The sequence below is a fragment of the Mustela erminea genome, chromosome 1 (genome assembly GCF_009829155.1).
Source record: "Mustela erminea isolate mMusErm1 chromosome 1, mMusErm1.Pri, whole genome shotgun sequence".
Lineage (NCBI taxonomy): Eukaryota > Metazoa > Chordata > Mammalia > Carnivora > Mustelidae > Mustela > Mustela erminea.
This window is the reverse complement of record NC_045614.1, coordinates 153,121,827-153,141,816: the sequence shown is the minus strand read 5'-3', so window position 1 is coordinate 153,141,816 and position 19,990 is coordinate 153,121,827. Positions and strand designations below refer to the sequence as shown.

The following is a 19,990-nucleotide window of genomic DNA, read 5'->3' as shown; positions in this document are numbered from 1 at the left end:
AGATCTGGTTCAATTTTAAGTAGTAGGAATAACTGGAATCTTAGGTATGAAAGATACTGAGGCTTGCTATGGATGTTAATAACTATTTTTCCCAAGAGTTGTGTTATAGAAGGCTGCATGTGTAGGGATCAGGGTTGTCATACATAACAAATAAAATTACAAGATGTTTAGTTAAATTTTGAACTGCATGGGGCATACTTATATTAAAATATTGTTCATTGTTGGGGCGCCTGGGTGGCTCAGTGGGTTAAAGCCTCTGCCTTCAGCTCAGGTCATGATCCCAGAGTCTTGGGATCGAGCCCCGCAACGGGCCTCTGCTCAGCAGGGAGCCTGATTCCTCCTCTCTCTCTCTCTCTCTGCCTGCCTCTCTGCCTACTTGTGATCTCTATCTGTCAAATAAAATAAATAAAATCTTTTAAAAAAATTATTCATTGTTTATCTGAAATTCAAATTTAGCTGAATGTCCTGTATTTTATCCAGGCAACTCTAGTACAGATATCAAAGAGCATATAAATGCCAGGAGAGGAAAGAGAATCAAATAATTGAATAGAAAAATGAAACATTATTTTTCAAATAGCAATAAATCAACAAACCCAGGAAGAGAGACCTACCATAATTAGGACAACTCAAAAATCTCACCTTAATATTTATAAGTTCTTATCTTAGATTCCTGTTTTGGTGAAACCTTCAGAATTAATTGTGAAAACTTCATATAAATTACCTCTCCAATTCTCAGTGAATACATCTGTGAAATGAGGGGGTTGAATTGGATGAGGGTAAGAGGCACTAATATTTATTGAGCACTTACTATGTGTCAGCCATCATGCTGGAAGCTTTAACATGTGTCATCTCATGTCATATGTACAATAATTCTGTGACATTTCTGAAAAGTTTATACCAGTTGGAGAAACTTGCTTCAAGTTACATGACCATAATGTAGAAAAATTAAGAATTAGAAACCATAGTCTTCTAACTCAAATGTCATTTTTCTTTTTCTCTAATTCCTGCTTCCCTCTAGACCAGGGATCAGCAAACTTCCCAAAGAGAGCCAGATAACAGATTTTTTCAGCTTTGCAGTTTTTACTGTCACAAATTCTCAGTTGTGCCACTACAGACCAAAAAGAGCCATAGACAGTAAGTAAATGAACAAGTACGATTATGCTCCAATGAAATTTTATTTACAAAAACAGGTGGCAGAACAAATCTGGCCCACAAGCTGTATTTTGCCGATCCCCACTCTAGGCCAGTGTCATCCAAAAGAACTTTTTGCAATAATGAAATTGTTCTATATTTGCACTCTCCATTATGGTAGCCACTTACCACATGTGGTTATTGAACATTTAAAATGTGGCTAACACAACTAAGGTACTGAACTGATATTTAAATTAATTTTAATTAAGTTAGATTTTTAAATTTATTTTTAAAAGATTTTATTTATTTATTTTGTTAGAGAGAGAGAGAAAGAGCACAAGCAGGGGGAGCAGCAGAGTCAGAGGGAGAAACAGACTCCCTGCTGAGCAAGGAGTCTGATGTGGGGCTAATCCCAGGACCCTGGTATCAGGACCTGAATCAAAGACAGAGGCTTAACTGACTGCATCACCAGGTGTCCCAATTAATTCAAATTTAAATAGCTATAAGTGGCTATATAACAGTTCTTGAGGATTAGTACTATCCTGCCCAGTTCAAAGATTCCCCTTAAAATTACCAAGGATTAACAAGTCAATATGTGAAACTGTTAGATAACCTTAAATATAACTTCCCTTTTAAAATGAAGACTGAAGAACAAGCCATTAACATCAAAGGCCTTTAATTCTGGCCCAGAGTTTGGTCTAAATCTATGGCCTTAGTATCTGAATCACAGAGGGATGGATTCCTGCCTTTGCCCTACTTGTGCTGAAATCCAGAGATCCTCTGTTTTTCATAAGGTCCCTATGTAATTTTATGTGCAGTCAGTTGGGTATTGGTTGGGGTGTTCCGAGCTAAAGAACTCAAAAGAAAAAATTAAACAAAACAAACAAACAAACAAACAAACAAAAACAGCACTTCTGAATTCCATACAAATGTACCCTGTGATTTGGAAAAATGAAAATTCCTCATTTAAAAAAAAAAAAAAAACACTGTGGCTTTTTTAAAAGGGCATTTTTTTATGAGTCTACATAACATTTACTGAACTTTTACTATGAGATGGGCATTATTCTAAGTGTTTTACATTCATCATTTATTCCTCACAACAATTCTGAGGTATTCCTATCATAACCCAGTTTACTGATGTAGAAATTGAGATACAAAGAGTTGATGGATTGTTCCAGGTTATAGGGTTAATAAATGGAGGAGATGGGATTCAAACCCATGAAATCTGGCTTGAAAGCCTGTGGTCTTCACAACATGCTACATTACTGAACTGCATCTACAAGTCACCTGAACTTCAATGCTATCAAGTATAAGCACCCACCCTATATTTGTAACCATTCCACAAGAACCCAGCCATCCTTTGTGGACTGTGGTGGGGAGAGGAAAGAATAGATCACCAACCTCTAAAAATAAATATAAGAATAAAGTGTGTCCAAATTTATGTTAAGTTTATAAAATCTTATTTAGGTTTTAAAAAGCAAACAATCCCAAAAATCCTTTTTCAGTAATAATTGAGAAAAATATCTAATTTTATTGTCCAAAAAGGTATTTTAGGGTATGGAAGGGGTGAGAGTTCATGAAATTACTAACTTCATGGAGAAACAACTACATTGTTATATAACAATCACTATGGATCTTTTGTTCAACAAATATTTAGAGTACCTCCTCTGTTCTAGGCAGATCTCATGGAGCATACATTCTAGGAGGCTTTTTTACTAACTTCTATTCTCATAAACACAGATATAATTTATAAATTAGATGCTAGAATACTCTATCTCCAAAGCACTCTGATAACTAAAATTTTTTTGAACTGTGTTCTTCAGTATCTTCGGTGTTTAGGCAAACACATTTAGGAAATACACACACACACACATAATTTTTTTTATGCTTTATTTTTTTATTTATTTTTTGATTTTTAATATTTTATAAACATATATTTTTATCCCCAGGGGTACAGGTCTGTGAATCACCAGGTTTACACACTTCACAGCACTCACCAAAACACATACCCTCCCCAATGTCCATAATCCCACCCCCTTCTCCCAAACCCCCTCCCCCCAGCAACCCTCAGTTTGTTTTGTGAGATTAAGAGTCACTTATGGTTTGTCTCCCTCCCAATCCCATCTTGTATCATTTATTCTTCTTCTACCCACTTAAGCCTCCATGTTGCATCACCACTTCCTCATATCAGGGAGATCATATGATAGTTGTCACTCTCTGCTTGACTTATTTTGCTAAGCATGATACGTTCTAGTTCCATCCACGTTGTCACAAACGGCAAGATTTCATTTCTTTTGATGGCTGCATAGTATTCCATTGTGTATATATACCACATCTTCTTGATCCATTCATCTGTTGATGGACATCTAGGTTCTTTCCATAGTTTGGCTATTGTGGACATTGCTGCTATAAACATGCGGGTGCACGTGCCCGTTTGGATCACTACGTTTGTATCTTTAGGGTAAATACCCAGTAGTGCAATTGCTGGGTCATAGGGCAGTTCTATTCTCAACATTTTGAGAAACCTCCATGCTGTTTTCCAGAGTGGCTGCACCAGCTTGCATTCCCACCAACAGTGTAGGAGGGTTCCCCTTTCTCCGCATCCTCGCCAGCATCTGTCATTTCCTGACTTATTGATTTTAGCCATTCTGACTGGCGTGAGGTGATATCTCATTATGATTTTGATTTGTATTTCCCTGATGCCGAGTGATATGGAGCACTTTTACATGTGTCTGTTGGCCATCTGGATGTCTTCTTTGCAGAAATGTCTGTTCATGTCCTCTGCCCATTTCTTGATTGGATTATTTGTTCTTTGGGTGTTGAGTTTGTTAAGTTCTTTATAGATTCTGAACACTAGTCCTTTATCTGATATGTCGTTTGCAAATATCTTCTCCCATTCTGTCAGTTGTCTTTTGATTTTGTTAACTGTTTCCTTTGCTGTGCAAAAGCTTTTGATCTTGATGAAATCCCAATAGTTTATTTTTGCCCTTGCTTCCCTTGCCTTTGGCGTTGTTCCTAGGAAGATGTTACTGTGGCTGAGGTCGAAGAGGTTGCTGCCTGTGTTCTCCTCAAGGATTTTGATGGATTCCTTTCGCACATTGAGGTCCTTCATCCATTTTGAGTCTATTTTCGTGTGTGGAGGAAGGAAATGGTCCAATTTCATTTTTCTGCATGTGGCTGTCCAATTTTCCCAGCACCATTTATTGAAGAGGCTGTCTTTTTTCCATTGGACAGTCTTTCCTGCTTTGTCAAAGATTAGTTGACTGTAGAGTTGAGGGTCTATTTCTGGGCTCTCTATTCTGTTCCATTGATCTATGTGTCTGTTTTTGTGCCAGTACCATGCTGTCTTGATGATGACAGCTTTGTAATAGAGCTTGAAATCCGGAATTGTGATGCCATCAACTTTGGCTTTCTTTTTCAATATCCCTTTGGCTATTCGAGGTCTTCACAAATAATTTTTAACTCTAAAATTCCCCATTCCCTTGATACCACTTTGGCAATGTCATCTGAACTGGTGAAGGAAAAACTGTCCAGCTAGTTGATAGGCCTGAGTCTCAGATTGCATCCAGCTTGGCTTGCATTACGTGTTCCTGAATTTCACATTCTGTGGTACTAAAGCCAATTCCATTTAGCTCTATCAAGGCCAAGCAGTACCAAGGGGGCATTTCCACTTTACAAAAAATATCTGGAAGAAAGAAAAGAAAACTAAAATATTAATTCGCCAGTAAAGTGACTAGATCAACACTATCATCTAAACACACGGAATTTTTCTAGGCAAATTCAGAGATGCTACTCAAGTTATTCTTCATGATCCAGTCTCATGAGGAACACTCTCAGGCCAACAAAAAAGGGCGTAAAAGTACTTCCTACTTCTCTACTTCAGCACTAGACTACTACGCTTGCCTACATAAAAAGCAGAAAAACTGGCAATCTTATGACTAGTCTGTACTACAAGAAATTGCATTTCTCCCAAGACAATGGTTCTGCTTCTACTCTTCGCAAGAGCATGAAAACCAAACTTATTTGCTAAACTTATTACAATGAGTTAATATCCTGAAATTATTTCCAATATTCCTGGTTCCATGGTATGAATGCTTGCACAAAGAACTAAAAATGGAGGTTTTTAAATTTTCCAATGCTCTTACCAAAGAATAAAGAGAAAGATTCCTAAAGTAAGAATCAGAGGATTTTTCTATCTGCTGACACTTCTCAAAAGAGTAGTCATGCTTTTTAATCACAACACAATTAAGTTTGAATATTAAAAAATACAAACATACAAAATACAAACAAAACATTTCCAAATATTTGAAATTGAAAACCAATCTTCTAAATAATTTATGAGTCAAAAGTGTCATAACAAAAAATGTTAATAAGTATTTAAGATAAAATGAAAACATTACAAGTCAAAATTTCTAAGATATAATGCAAGTAGAGCTTTGAGGGAAATTTATAAACTTTAATACCTCAATTAGAAAAGAAAAAATGATTTGAAAACTAATGAACTTAGTGTCATACTTATGGATTTAGAAAAAGGGATGCAAAATAAAGTCAGAACTAAAAATCAAAGGCAATAGTTGGTTCTTTGGAAAGACTGAATGATTGGATAAACTTCTAATAAGATTAAACAACAAATATGGTGAAAGAAAAGACAATGTAACCAATAAAGCACAGATATATTAAAAAAATCAGGAGGAATCAAGATGGCGGAGAAGTAGCAGGATGAGACTACTTCAGCTAGCAGGAGATCGGCTAGATAGCTTATCTAAAGATTGCAAACACCTACAAATCCATCAGCAGATCAAAGAGAAGAAGAACAGCAATTCTAGAAACAGAAAACAACCACTTTCTGTAAAGTAGGACTGGCAGAGAAGTGAATCCAAAGTGACGGGAAGATAGACCCCGGGGGGAGGGGCCGAATGCCGGCAAGCAGTGGAGAAACGGAGCACAAAATCAGGACTTTTAAAAGTCTGTTCCGCTGAGGGACATCGCTCCAGAGGCTAAACCGGGGTGAAGCCCACGCTGGGTCAGCGTGGCCTCAGGTCCCGCAGGGTCACAGAAGGATTGGGGTGTCTGAGTGTCGCAGACCTTACAGGTATTAGAACGGGGAAGCCAGCTACAGAGACAGAGCCGACAGTGAGCTCCCAGCTCGGGGTTACCTTGAACTGGTCACAGGCTCGGTGAGCTCGGAGCACGGACGGAGGTCAGGCAGACGGGAGTGACTGGGCGCTGTTCTCTGAGGGCGCACTGAGGTGTGGGGCCCCGGGCTCTTGGCTCCTCCAGGCTGGAGACCAGGAGGCCGCCATTTGTATTCCCATCCTGCAGAACTCTACGGAAAGCACGGAAAGCGCTCAGGGAACAAAATCTCCCAAGAGCAAACCTGAGTAGATTACTCAGCCTGGCCCCTGGTAAAGGCGGTGCAACTCCGCCTGGGGAAAAGAAACTTAAGAATCACTACAACAGGCCCCTCCCCCAGAAGATCAACAAGAAATCCAGCCAAGACCAAGACCTACCAAAGAGTGCAGTTTCAATACCAAGGAGAGCAGCAGAATTCCAGAGGAGGAGAAAGCAAAGCACGGAAATCATGGCTTTCTCCCTATGATTCTTTAGTCTTGCAGTTAATTTAATTTTTTTTCTTTTTCATTTTTTTCTATTCTTCTGCTAAATTTTTTTTAACTTTTACCCTTTTCTTTTTTAACGTTTTTAAACTAGTTTATCTAATATATATATATATTTTTTCTTTTTTATACTTTTCTTTATTCATTTTCTCTTATAATTCTTTTCTTTTCCCTTTCTTTCTTTCTTTCTGAACCTCTTTTTATCCCCTTTATCCCCCCTCATGATTTGGGATCTCTTCTGATTTGGTTAAAGGATATATTTCTGGGGTTGTTGCCACCATTTTAGTATTTTACTTGCTCCTTTATATACTCTTATCTGGACAAAATGACAAGGCAAAAAAATTCACCACAAAAAAGAACACGAGGCAGTACTGAAGGCTAGGGACCTAATCAATACAGACATTGGTAATATGTCAGATCTAGAGTTTAGAATGACAATTCTCAAGGTTCTAGCCGGGCTCGAAAAAGGCATGGAAGATATTAGAGAAACCCTCTCGGGAGATATAAAAGTCCTTTCTGGAGAAATAAAAGAACTAAAATCTAACCAAGTTGAAATCAAAAAAGCTATTAATGAGGTGCAATCAAAAATGGAGGCTCTCACTGCTAGAATAAATGAGGCAGAAGAAAGAATTAGCGACATAGAAGACCAAATGACAAAGAATAAAGAAGCTGAGCAAAAGAGGGACAAACAGCTACTGCACCACGAGGGGAGAATTCGAGAAATAAATAACACCATAAGACGAAACAACATTAGAATAATTGGGATTCCAGAAGAAGAAGAAAGAGAGAGGGGAGCAGAAGGTATACTGGAGAGAATTATTGGGGAGAATTTCCCCAATATGGCAAAGGGAAAAAGCATCGAAATTCAGGAGGTGTAGAGAACACCCCTCAGAATCAATAAGAATAGGCCCACAGCCCATCACCTAATAGTAAAATTTACAAGTCTTAGTGACAAAGAGAAAATCCTGAAAGCAGCCCGGGAGAAGAAGTCTGTAACATACAATGGTAAAAATATTAGATTGGCAGCTGACTTATCCACAGAGACCTGGCAGGCCAGAAAGAGCTGCCATGATATATTCAGAGCACTAAATGAGAAAAACATGCAGCAAAGAATACTATATCCGGCTAGGCTATCATTGAAAATAGAAGGAGAGATTAAAAGTTTCCAGGACAAACAAAAACTGAAAGAATTTGCAAACACCAAACCAGCTCTACAGGAAATATTGAAAGGGGTCCTCTAAACAAAGAGAGAGCCTATAAGTGGTAGGTCAGAAAGGAACAGAGACAATATACAGTAACAGTCACCTTACAGGCAATACAATGGCACTAAATTCATATCTCTCAATAGTTACCCTGAATGTTAATGGGCTAAATGCCCCAGTCAAAAGACACAGGGTATCAGAATGGATAAAAAAACAAAACCCATCTATATGTTGCCTACAAGAAACTCATTTTAAGCCCGAAGACACCTCCAGATTTAAAGTGAGGGGGTAGAAAAGAATTTACCATGCTAATGGACATCAGAAGAAAGCAGGGGTGGCAATCCTTATATCAGATCAATTAGATTTTAAGCCAAAAACTATAATAAGAGATGAGGAAGGACACTATATCATACTCAAAGGGTCTGTCCAACAAGAAGATCAAACAATTTTAAATATCTATACCCCCAACATGGAAGCAGCCAACTATATAAACCAATTAATAACAAAATCAAAGAAACACATCAACAATAATACAATAATAGTAGGGGACTTTAACACTCCCCTCACTGAAATGGACAAATCATCCAAGCAAAAGATCAACAAGGAAATAAAGGCCTTAAACGACACACTGGACCAGATGGACATCACAGATATATTCAGAACATTTCATCCCAAAGCAACAGAATACACATTCTTCTCTAGTGCACATGGAACATTCTCCAGAGTAGATCACATCCTCGGTCCTAAATCAGGACTCAACCGGTATCAAAAGATTGGAATCATTCTCTGCATATTTTCAGACTACAATGCTCTGAAGCTAGAACTCAATCACAAGAGGAAGTTTGGAAAGAACCCAAATACATGGAGACTAAACAGCATCCTTCTAAAAAATGAATGGGTCAACCAGGAAATTAAAGAATTGAAATTAAAGGAAATTAAAGAAGAATTGAAAAAGTTCATGGAAACAAATGATAATGAATACACAACGGTTCAAAATCTGTGGGACACAACAAAGGCAGTCCTGAGAGGAAAATATATAGCGGTACAAGCCTTTCTCAAGAAACAAGAAAGGTCTCAGGTACACAACATAACCCTACACCTAATGGAGCTGGAGAAAGAACAAGAAAGAAACCCTAAACCCAGCAAGAGAAGAGAAATCATAAAGATCAGAGCAGAAATCAATGAAATAGAAACAAACAAACAAAAAAAACCCAATAGAACAAATCAACGAAACTAGGATCTAGTTCCTTGAAAGAATTAGTAAGATTGATAAACCCCTGGCCAGACTTATCAAAAAGAAAAGAGAAATGACCCAAATAAATAAAATCATTAATGAAAGAGGAGAGATCACAACTAACACCAAAGAAATACAAACAATTATAAGAACATACTATGAGCAACTCTATGCCAACAAATTTGACAATCTGGAGGAAATGGATGCATTCCTAGAAACATATAGACTACCACAACTGAACCAGGAAGAAATAGAAAGCCTGAACAGACCCAAAACCAGTAAGGAGATTGAAACAGTCATCAAAAATCTCCAAAGAAACAAAAGCCCAGGGCCAGACGGCTTCCTGGGGGAATTCTACCAAACATTTAAAGAAGAACTAATTCCTATTCTCCTGAAACTGTTCCAAAAACTAGAAATGGAAGGAAAACTTCCAAACTCATTTTATGAGGCCAGCATCACCTTGATCCCAAAACCAGACAAGGATCCCATCAAAAAAGAGAGCTATAGAGCAATATCCTTGATGAACACAGATGCGAAAATTCTCACCAAAATACTAGCCAATAGGATTCAACAGTGCATTAAAAGGATTATTCACCACGACCAAGTGGGATTTATTCCAGGGCTGCAAGGTAGGTTCAACATCCGCAAAACAATCAATGTGATACAATACATCAATAAAAGAAAGAACAAGAACCATATGATACTCTCAATAGATGCTGAAAAAGCATTTGACAAAGTACAGCATCCCTTCCTGTTCAAAACTCTGCAAAATGTAGGGTTAGAGGGCACATACCTCAATATTATCAAAGCCATCTATGAAAAACCCACCAAAAATATCATTCTCAATGGAGAAAAACTGAAAGCTTTTCCGCTAAGGTCAGGAACACGGCAGGGATGTCCATTATCACCACTGCTATTCAACATAGTACTAGAAGTCCTAGCCTCAGCAATCAGACAACAAAAGGAAATTAAAGGCATCCAAATCGGCAAAGAAGAAGTCAAACTATCACTCTTTGCAGATGATATGGTACTATATGTGGAAAACCCAAAAGACTCCACTCCAAAACTGCTAGAACTTGTACAGGAACTCAGTAAAGTGTCAGGTATAAAATCAATGCACATAAATCAGTTGCATTACTCTACACCAACAACAAGACAGAAGAAAGAGAAATTAAGGAGTCCATCCGATTTACAATTGCACCCAAAACCATAAGATACCTAGGAATAAACCTAACCAAAGAGGCAACGAATCTATACTCAGAAAACTATAAAGTACTCATGAAAGAAATTGAGGAAGACACAAAGAAATGGAAAAGCGTTCCATGCTCCTGAATTGGAAGAATAAATATTGTGAAAATGTCTATGCTACCTAAAGCAATCTACACATTTAATGCAATTCCTATCAAAGTACCATCCATCTTTTTCAAAGAAATGGAACAAATAATCCTAAAATTTGTATGGAACCAGAAAAGACCTCGAATAGCCAAAGGAATATTGAAGAAGAAAGCCGACGTTGGTGGCATCACAATTCCAGACTTCAAGCTCTATTACAAAGCTGTCATCATCAAGACAGCATGGTAGTGGCACAAAAACAGACACATAGATCAATGGAACAGAATAAAAAGCCCAGAAATAGACCCTCAACTCTATGGTCAACTAATCTTCGACAAAGCAGGAAAGACTGTCCAATGGAAAAAAGACAGCCTCTTCAATAAATGGTGTTGGGAAAATTGGACAGCCACATGCAGAAAAATGAAATTGGACCATTTCCTTACACCACACTCGAAAATAGATGCAAAATGGATGAAGGACCTCAATGTGAGAAAGGAATCCATCAAAATGCTTGAGGAGAATAGAGGCAGCAACCTCTTCAACCTCAGCTGCAGCAACATTTTCCTAGGAACATCGCCAAAGGCAAGGGAAGCAAGGGCAAAAATGAACTATTGGGATTTTATCAAGATCAAAAGCTTTTGCACAGCCTAGGAAACAGTTAGCAAAACCAAAAGACAACTGACAGAATGGGAGAAGATATTTGTAAACGACATATCAGATAAAGGACTAGTGTCCAAAATCTATAAAGAACTTAGCAAACTCAACACCCAAAGAACAAATAATCCCATCAAAAAATGGGCAGAGGACATGAACAGACATTTCTGCAAAGAAGACATCCAGATGGCCAACAGACACATGTAAAAGTGCTCCATATCACTCAGCATCAGGGAAATACAAATCAAAACCACAATGGATATCACCTCACACCAGTCAGAATGGCTAAAATCAATAAGTCAGGAAGTGACAGATGCTGGCGAGGATGCGGAGAAAGGGGAACCCTCCTACACTGTTGGTGGGAATGCAAGCTGGTCAACCACTCTGGAAGACAGCATGGAGGTTCCTCAAAATGTTGAAAATAGAACTGCCCTATGACCCAGCAATTGCACTACTGGGTATTTACCCTAAAGATACAAATGTAGTGATCCGAAGGGGCACGTGCACTCGAATGTTTATAGCAGCAATGTCCACAATAGCCAAACTATGGAAAGAACCTAGATGTCCATCAACAGATGAATGGATCAAGAAGATGTGGTATATATACACAATGGAATACTATGCAGTCATCAAAAGAAATGAAATCTTGCCGTTTGTGACAACGTGGATGGAACTAGAACGTATCATGCTTAGCAAAATAAGTCAAGCAGAGAGTGACAACTATCATATGATCTCCCTGATATGAGGAAGTGGTGATGCAACATGGGGGTAGGAGAAGAATAAATGATACAAGATGGGATTGGGAGGGAGACAAACCATAAGTGACTCTTAATCTCACAAAACAAACTAAGGATTGCTGGGGGGAGGGGGGTTGGGAGAAGGGGGTGAGGGTATGGACATTGGGGAGGGTATGTGCTTTGGTGAGTGCTGTGAAGTGTGTAAACCTGGCCATTCACAGACCTGTACCCCTGGGGATAAAAATATATTATATGTTTATAAAAAATTAAAAATTAAAAATTAAAAAAAATCAGCAATAACTACCGGGTATTTACCTTAAAGATACAAATGTAGCGATCCAAAGGGGGACGTACACCCAAATGTTTATAGCAGTGATGTCCACAATAGCCAAACTATGGAAAGAACCTAGATGTCCATCAACAGATGAATGGATAAAGAAGAGGTGGTATAGGGCACCTGGGTGGTTCGGTAGGTTAAGCCTCTGCCTTCAGCTCAGGTCATGATCTCAGAGTCGTGGGATCGAGACCCGCATCAGACTCTCTGCTTGTTGGGGAGCCTGCTTCCTCCTCTCTCTCTGCCTGCCTCTCTGCTTACTTGTGATCTCTGTCTGTCAAATAAATACATAAATTATTTTTTTTAAAAAAGAGGTGGTATACATATATACAATGGAATACTATGCAGGCGTCAAAAGAAATGAAATCTTGCCATTTGCAATGACGTGGATGGAACTAGAGGGTATTATGCTTAGCAAAATAAGTCAATCAGAGAAAGACAATTATCATATAATCTCCCTGATATGAGGAAGTAGAGAAGCAACGTCAGGGGTTTGGGGGGTAGGAAAAGAATAAATGAAACAAGATGGGATCAGGAGGGAGACAAAGCATAAGAGACTCTTAATGTCACAAAACAAACTGAGGGTGGCTGGGGGGGAAGGGTAGGGAGAGGGTAGTGGGGTTATGGACATTGGGGAGGGTATGTGCTATGGTGAGTGCTGTGAAGTGTGTAAACTTGGTGATTCACAGACCTGTACCCTTGGGGCTAATAATACATTATATGTTTATAAAAAAATTTTTTTAATTATTATAAAAAATCAATAATAGCTTAATGATGATAAATTTGAAAATCTAGATGAAATGGGTAATTCTTAAAAATATAGTTCATTATAATAAAAATATATAACAATAATATAATAAAAATATAGTTTACCAAACGTAATTAAAGATACAATTGAATCATCTTACAGTTATTAAAGAAATCAAAGTATTAACTAAAAATATTTCCACAAAGAAAGAGTTTATAGGTAAATGTTACCAAAATTTCAAGGAACAAACACATTTCTATGATATATAAACAAACACATTTCTATGATATATAAACTCCTCCTCCAAAGGAAAAAAAGATTATATCTATCAACTCATCCCATGAAACTAGAATAACTTCTTTACCAAAAACAAAGCATAAGAAGTTAAAAATTACAGCCATTTTATAACCAATGAATTGGCAAAGTTGAGACAATATGAATCAGCAAGATTTCTTTCACATTGCTGTTTAGAAAGTAAAGGTATAGATTATTTTGGAAAACAATTTAGCATAATCTTATAAAATTGAATATTTCCATTCTTGTGACAGAGCAATTCCACACTCAAAAGAAATTCTTGCCCACATGGACCAGGAAGCATGTATAAGTGTAAGAATATGTATACAGAACTACTCATTATAGCAAAACAAAAAAACAAAAACAAGATTAAAAAAAAATAGAAACAACCTGCTCATTCATTAGCAGTAAAATGGACAAATAAATTTTGGCACATTAAAAAAAAAAATTTTGGCACATTCACACAGTGATATAAAACAGAACAGTGAAAATGAATAGATTATAGATTCTTGTAATAACATGCATGAATCTTACTAACATGGTACTGGGTAAGAAAAGCAAGTCCCAATGTGAAATATGTTTTATAAAGAAGCTCAAAAACAAGAAAAATTAATGATATATAATAATATATTGTTTGGATATATTTTAGCATATATATATATATGTAAAATTTATTATCATATATATGTTAAATTTTTTAAAATAAAAAATAAATAAAATTTAAAATAAAAAATAAGGGAATGATAAACATAAAAGCTGGGATGTGCAAGAAAGGAGGACCACATAGGCAGACACAAATGTCTATTATTAAAGATGTAAATTAACAGATATTACATATTAAAAAAATAGTAAATAATAAGAGGACCATACGGGACCAATGATGATAGTGTACATGAAAGAAAGATTATGACAAATACAAATCTGTATAGTTGAGATCCACTTTAAAAAAGAGAGAAACCAACTCACTCCATCCCTAGAAAATCATTTATATTCAAACCACTTTAGAAAGGACCTAATTGATCCATGTGAAGAGAACAGGATATTTGATCCTGAGTCACATTGAGCAAAGTCACGTTGTTATTAAAATTGAGTGACACACACAAAAAAATCAGCTCAGAATGGGAGAAGTAAAGAAGTAAAGAACTTCTTTACTGGGTGGGCTGCCAGAACATACTCACCCAACAGGCAAGAAATGAGAAAAGAAAAAGATGAAGATTCTAGAGATCCTTCAAACACATCCTGAAATAATCATTTTCCAAAAAAATTGAAAATTGTTTACATTCTCTCTAAAAACTTTATCTCAATGTACTTCAATTCTATGGACTCTATGAATAAGAAAGACTGCACTGTACAAGAATGCATTTAATAACTCCAGTTCACTCACTTTTGAACATTTGCATTTAAAAAGGAGTTTTCAAGGGACACTGAAACTGTAAAAGTTAAAAATAACGAATCTAGAGCATTGCTTATACTTTTTCCTATAGGTGAAAAATTGTCTTTAAGAGTGGAAAAGTTCCCTCCCAAAGATATTGAAAGTTTTAATTTTGTTAATGGGCAACAAATGTTCATAAAAAGTTACAGACTAATCCATATCACCAGCACCAAACGTTAGATTCTAAGGGCAAACAAAGCTGACTGAGGGAAAGAGAGCCATGTTTATTCGGCCTTATCACCCATGAATGCAGAAAGTGTCTTGTTGGCATATGTACCATATACTCCAACTCCTTGGCCTGCCTATATTAGAGAAGCTGAGTTTGAAATATTTCAGTGTATGTTCAAGAGCTGCTAATTAACATCACTTAAGCAAGTCTCCTATGAACAAACAAGTCAGTTTGATCTTTATATTATTCTACCCCAGTGATGCCGGGGAGAACATTAGTATCAGCATGGAGGGCTTACACTAGTAATAAAAATCATCATCATCATCATCATCATCATCAACTAACACAGTCACGAGTACCTAATCCAGCAAACACATCATTAAGTTCTCTCTCATTTAATATTTATAACATTATAAGAAATAGATTTAAAGAGTATCAGTAGCTTGCCCAAGGCCTCTCACTAATAAGTGATACAGCCCATATTTAACTTGGTCTGTGCAAATTCATCAATCTGTTATTTCTAGTATTTTTTGATCAGGTAATAAATTCACAGTTTAAATTTTCTCACAATGAAGTCAACTTTGTTCCACTTAATCATTTCTACCATAAGCGTATGATATGCTCTCTGAAGTCAAGGTACTCACTCTGGACCAACAGACTGCACAATAAGCCCATGCTATTTATCATGACATAAAAATTCACATGAATATTCTTTGCTAGAGAAATAACGATTTATAGTTCTAAAAAGAAAACAGGTCACTTTTTAGATTCCATAATAGATTATGTTTTAAGTGTGAATAAAAATCATTGGATAAACTTTAAATATAAAATTAGCAATAAATGATAAAATGCCACAAAAATGCCACAATAGAGTCTGAGGTCTGCAAACTAGTGCCAAACCGGGGCCAGATGCCTATTTATATAAATAAAGTTTTATCAGAACACTTAGTTTCATATTGTCTATGGCTGCTTTTCTATTATGGCAGAGTTGAATATTTATGATTAAGACTGCCTGGGCCTCTACAGAAAGTTTGTTGACCCTGTCCTAGAAAACCCAAAAATAGAGTTGGCGTTGGAAGTGTGATAAAGAGTGATGAAGACCCGTGATCAAAAGTGGCTAAATATAGAACAGTCACCAGTCTGTAACATCATGAAAATGCCAACAAGGTTGTTTTTACCTATGGATGTTCTGTATCTCCCACAATGCTCAGTGTTGACATTCAGCCCCAGACTCTGAATTCCTTGTCCAGTCTCTATTCCTTCCAGGAGGGAAAGCTCATGAGGTAGAAAACTGGAAACTATGCTGTGAAGAGTTGGCTCCTTAGAATCTGGATCTATTAACCAGCATACCACCTAAATGTGTTCAAAGACATCTGTACACACTTAAGTTAAAAGGGGAAAATGCTCATTTCTAATCTCACTCCTTTTCATTTAATAATAATTCAGTGGTCTTCCCAGGAGAGAATGAAAGTATAACTGTAAATTGTACAGGGACTTATTTTTGGTACTAGTGAGAGCAGTTTTCAAAGAAAGAAAACTTACAACTTTTCCATTACTAAGCCCTCCTGCTGATCTAGTTCTGAAATAGCCTTGAAATCCAAGTGCCTCTCAGATAATTAAAACCATATTTCTGAAAATGTAGATGGAATCTTCTCGACAAAGGCTGATTTTGGTTAAGCTAGTATAATAAAAATGGGCCTATATAAGTTTCAGGTTTTTAAAAATTCTTTCAACATCATAAGAAGTGATACCATTAAAATTTTATATCCCAAATTTTAGAAAGCCTCTAAGTTTTCCCTCAGGATGAGGGCCTGCCAACAGGGCCATCCAACAAATCATTTGATTGCTAATTTTAACTTTCCTGCCAGATTAGAAAATCTGTAGTTTCTTGTGTGTGTATGACTTTTATTTCCTTTTCTTAAAAATTTAAATTCAGTTAATTAACATATACTATATTATTAGTTTCAGAGATAGAGTTCAGTGACACATCAGTCTTATATAGTACTAGTGCTCATTACATCACGTGACCTCCTTAATATCCATCACTCAGTTACCCCATTCCCTGCTCCCCAGCAACCCTCAGTTATTTCCTATGATTAAGAGTCTCTTATGGTTTATCTCCTGTAGTTTCTAACACTAGATGATCTAGCCAATCAAAACTGAATTAGAATAAGGAAACCTAATCCCTTTTCATAATTCTGACAATTATATGATTCAATTACTTCTGTACATTAAGAATGTAGTTTGATAGGGAAGTGTGATATTGTGGATTGTAATAAGAAATATAAATTTGGTCTTTGTCCCCATTTCTAGCACAGAACTTCTAAAACCTTGGAAATTTCCTAAACTGTGAGATAAAGGCATCTTTTATTGTTAATGAGGTGACTTTAGAAATGCCCCTAGGTTATCTAAGGGTGGGTGGCTACCAGTAGAACCAATCCTGTGATTGGAGGGTTGGAATTTTCAGCCTGGCCCCTTGACCTGCTAGGAGGTGCCTGGAGGTTGAACTGATCACCTATGACTAATGATTTAATCAATCGTGCCTATAATAAGGTTCCATAAAATCCCAAAATGATAGAGTTTGGAGAGCTTCGAGGTGATGAACACAGAGATGCTGGCAAGAGTAGTGTGCCTAGGGGCGCCTGGGTGGCTCAGTGGGTTGAGCCTCTGCCTTCGGCTGGCGTCATGATCTCAGGGTCCTGGGATCGAGCCCCACATTGGGCTCTCTGCTCAACAGGGAGCCTGTTTTCCCCTCTCTCTCTGCCTTCTGCTCTGCCTACTTGTGACTTCTCTCTCTGTCAAATAAATAAATAAAATCTTTAAAAAAAAAAAAAAAGAGTAGTGTGCCTAGACCAAGCGTGGAATCTCCCTTCCATCTGATTAACTGAATCTGAAAGGGGAGGAGGTCATTTATAGTCAGTCAGAAATAGAGGTAAGGACCTGAACTTAGAACTGGCATCTGATATCCTTGCCAGATGTCCTTGGAGGAAGGGGGAAACCTTGGAATCTCTAGTTTATAGTCACTTGGTCAGAAGCACAGGTGTTAACCTGGGCTTGCAGCTGGCCTCAAAATAGTGGGCAGTACTGTGGCACTGACCCTTAACCTGTGGAACCTGATGCTATCACCAGGGGGGCAGTATCAGAATTGAGCTGAATTGTAGGAAACCCAGCTTGTGTTTCCACATGTCTTGATGATATGGGAGAAACCCTACAAACACATCAGAATTGGTCTCAGAACAATTTTACTTGGTGTCAGAAAAGTGGGTCTTACTAGAGGGGCCAGGCTCACAGAAACATACAGTTTATATAAAGAAAAAGGATAAAAGGATAGGGATGATGATGCTTTGATCCCTGGATGGATACCTAGTGACCCATGTATGAAACTGTAGCTACACTACAGTTACTAAGGGTAAAAGTTACTAATGCAATTTAGAAATGGCAGACCTAACTCCTGAGGAGTTGGCTCATTGGATATATAAGTACATGAAAAACAGTAAGCATACTAAACATACAATCTCTTGGTTACTGTTATCTGCGATAGATAAATAAAAGTAAAGGAAAGTGATAGGTCTGGACTTAATGGTAAACAAAACTCAGATCTGAGTTGGTCTGAACTTTAGCTATTAGCCTCTAAGTCAACTGTGCAGGGGCAACATGAAACAACCCTAAGACCTCTGGCCACCAGTAAGGTAATCCTGTAGGAGTGCAATGCCTAGAAACTATCAAAACCAGGAAGTATAGTATGACAGAGTTGTTTCATTTTGTGGATCAGTATCATCAACTTCTTGTGGAACCTTTACTAAAATGGATTAAAATGAGAGTAATTTAGGAGTGTTTGGTTTGGGATGTTGCAGAATGAAAGAGGAGAGGGTTGATGTAGGACACAGAGCTCACTATGGTACAATTGAAGTTGAGTGTATGTGATCCAGACACATGGGAGTTTATTCCTATGGGAACAGTTCCTCTTCTCTTACAAATGCCAGCTGGAATTCCCCAGATGAAGCAGCTGATACTCTTCATATGCAAGCCATATGGGACTGCTTTATGATAACTGAGATATTTATCTGCTGAAATCTAACCATTACTCAGATCATAGTAAATGCTGTGCTTTAAGGCAGCCCCTTTCACACAGGCACTGCATATAACCTTACTGTTGCAAAACTGAAAGACAGTTTGGAAAGCCTCATCAAATTTGCCTTCTCAGCTTTCTCTCATAGGCTTTACAGATGGTAATAAAAACATTAGGTTTATTGACAAGAGAATGGGAAGAGTCAGGGGAGGTCAAGGGACTACCCAACAAGGTGGAAATTTTTAAAAGGTTAAGAAATAAGGTGAATGTGAAGCAAATATTGATAGGAGCAAGGGAAAGAGGAAACAGAAAGGAAAGAGTCTCAGGACTCACCCCAGCAGGATGGAAATTTTAGATGGTTATTAAGAAAAGTGATGAATAAAATCTGTATTGATGGATTAAAAAAAGATTTTAATAAATCATCACCAAAGGTTGGGTGGGTCAAAGCAACCCCCATTAAATGGCCCCAAACAGGAGCACCTGGGTGGCTCAGTGGGTTAAGCCTCTGCCTTTGGTTCAGGTCATGATCTCAGGGTCCTGGGGTCAAGCCCTGCATCGGGCGCCCTGCTCGGCAGAGAGCCTGCTTCCCCCTCTCCTCTGCCTGCTGCTCTGCCTACTTATGATCTCTCTCTCTCTCTGTCAAATAAATAAATAAAATTTTTTTAAAAAGGGGGGGGGCCAAACAAGACTGCTCTATTTACCATAATTTGGAGAAACTTAAGAAGCTTAAAGACATTAAGTTACAATGAGAAACCTGACCAGCAATCAGTGGTTAGGCAGATTAATCAAGTTAAAGACTGATAAAAGGGCTGGGGTCCCTTGGCTCAACCCCTCTCTGGGGACCCAAAGCCTTTAGACAACAGTAGGTAAAGTTGTCAGGGGGTAGAAAAGGGAAGTTCCTAGGACTCCTTGAAGGGAGATATAAGAACCTTAGTACTAAAACCCATTGGTAAAGAAAGACTTGACTTGGGCTACAGTTAGAATAAGAAAATTGCAAAAATTTAATGGTTGATAGGATTATGTAAACTGGAATGTTTAA

At 37.5% G+C, this 19,990-nt stretch overlaps 1 pseudogene; it reads right to left on the bottom strand.

Annotated features, from left to right (window-relative positions):
* LOC116591295 overlaps positions 1–19,990 on the bottom strand; it is a 145,564-nt pseudogene that overhangs the window by 35,493 nt on the left and 90,081 nt on the right.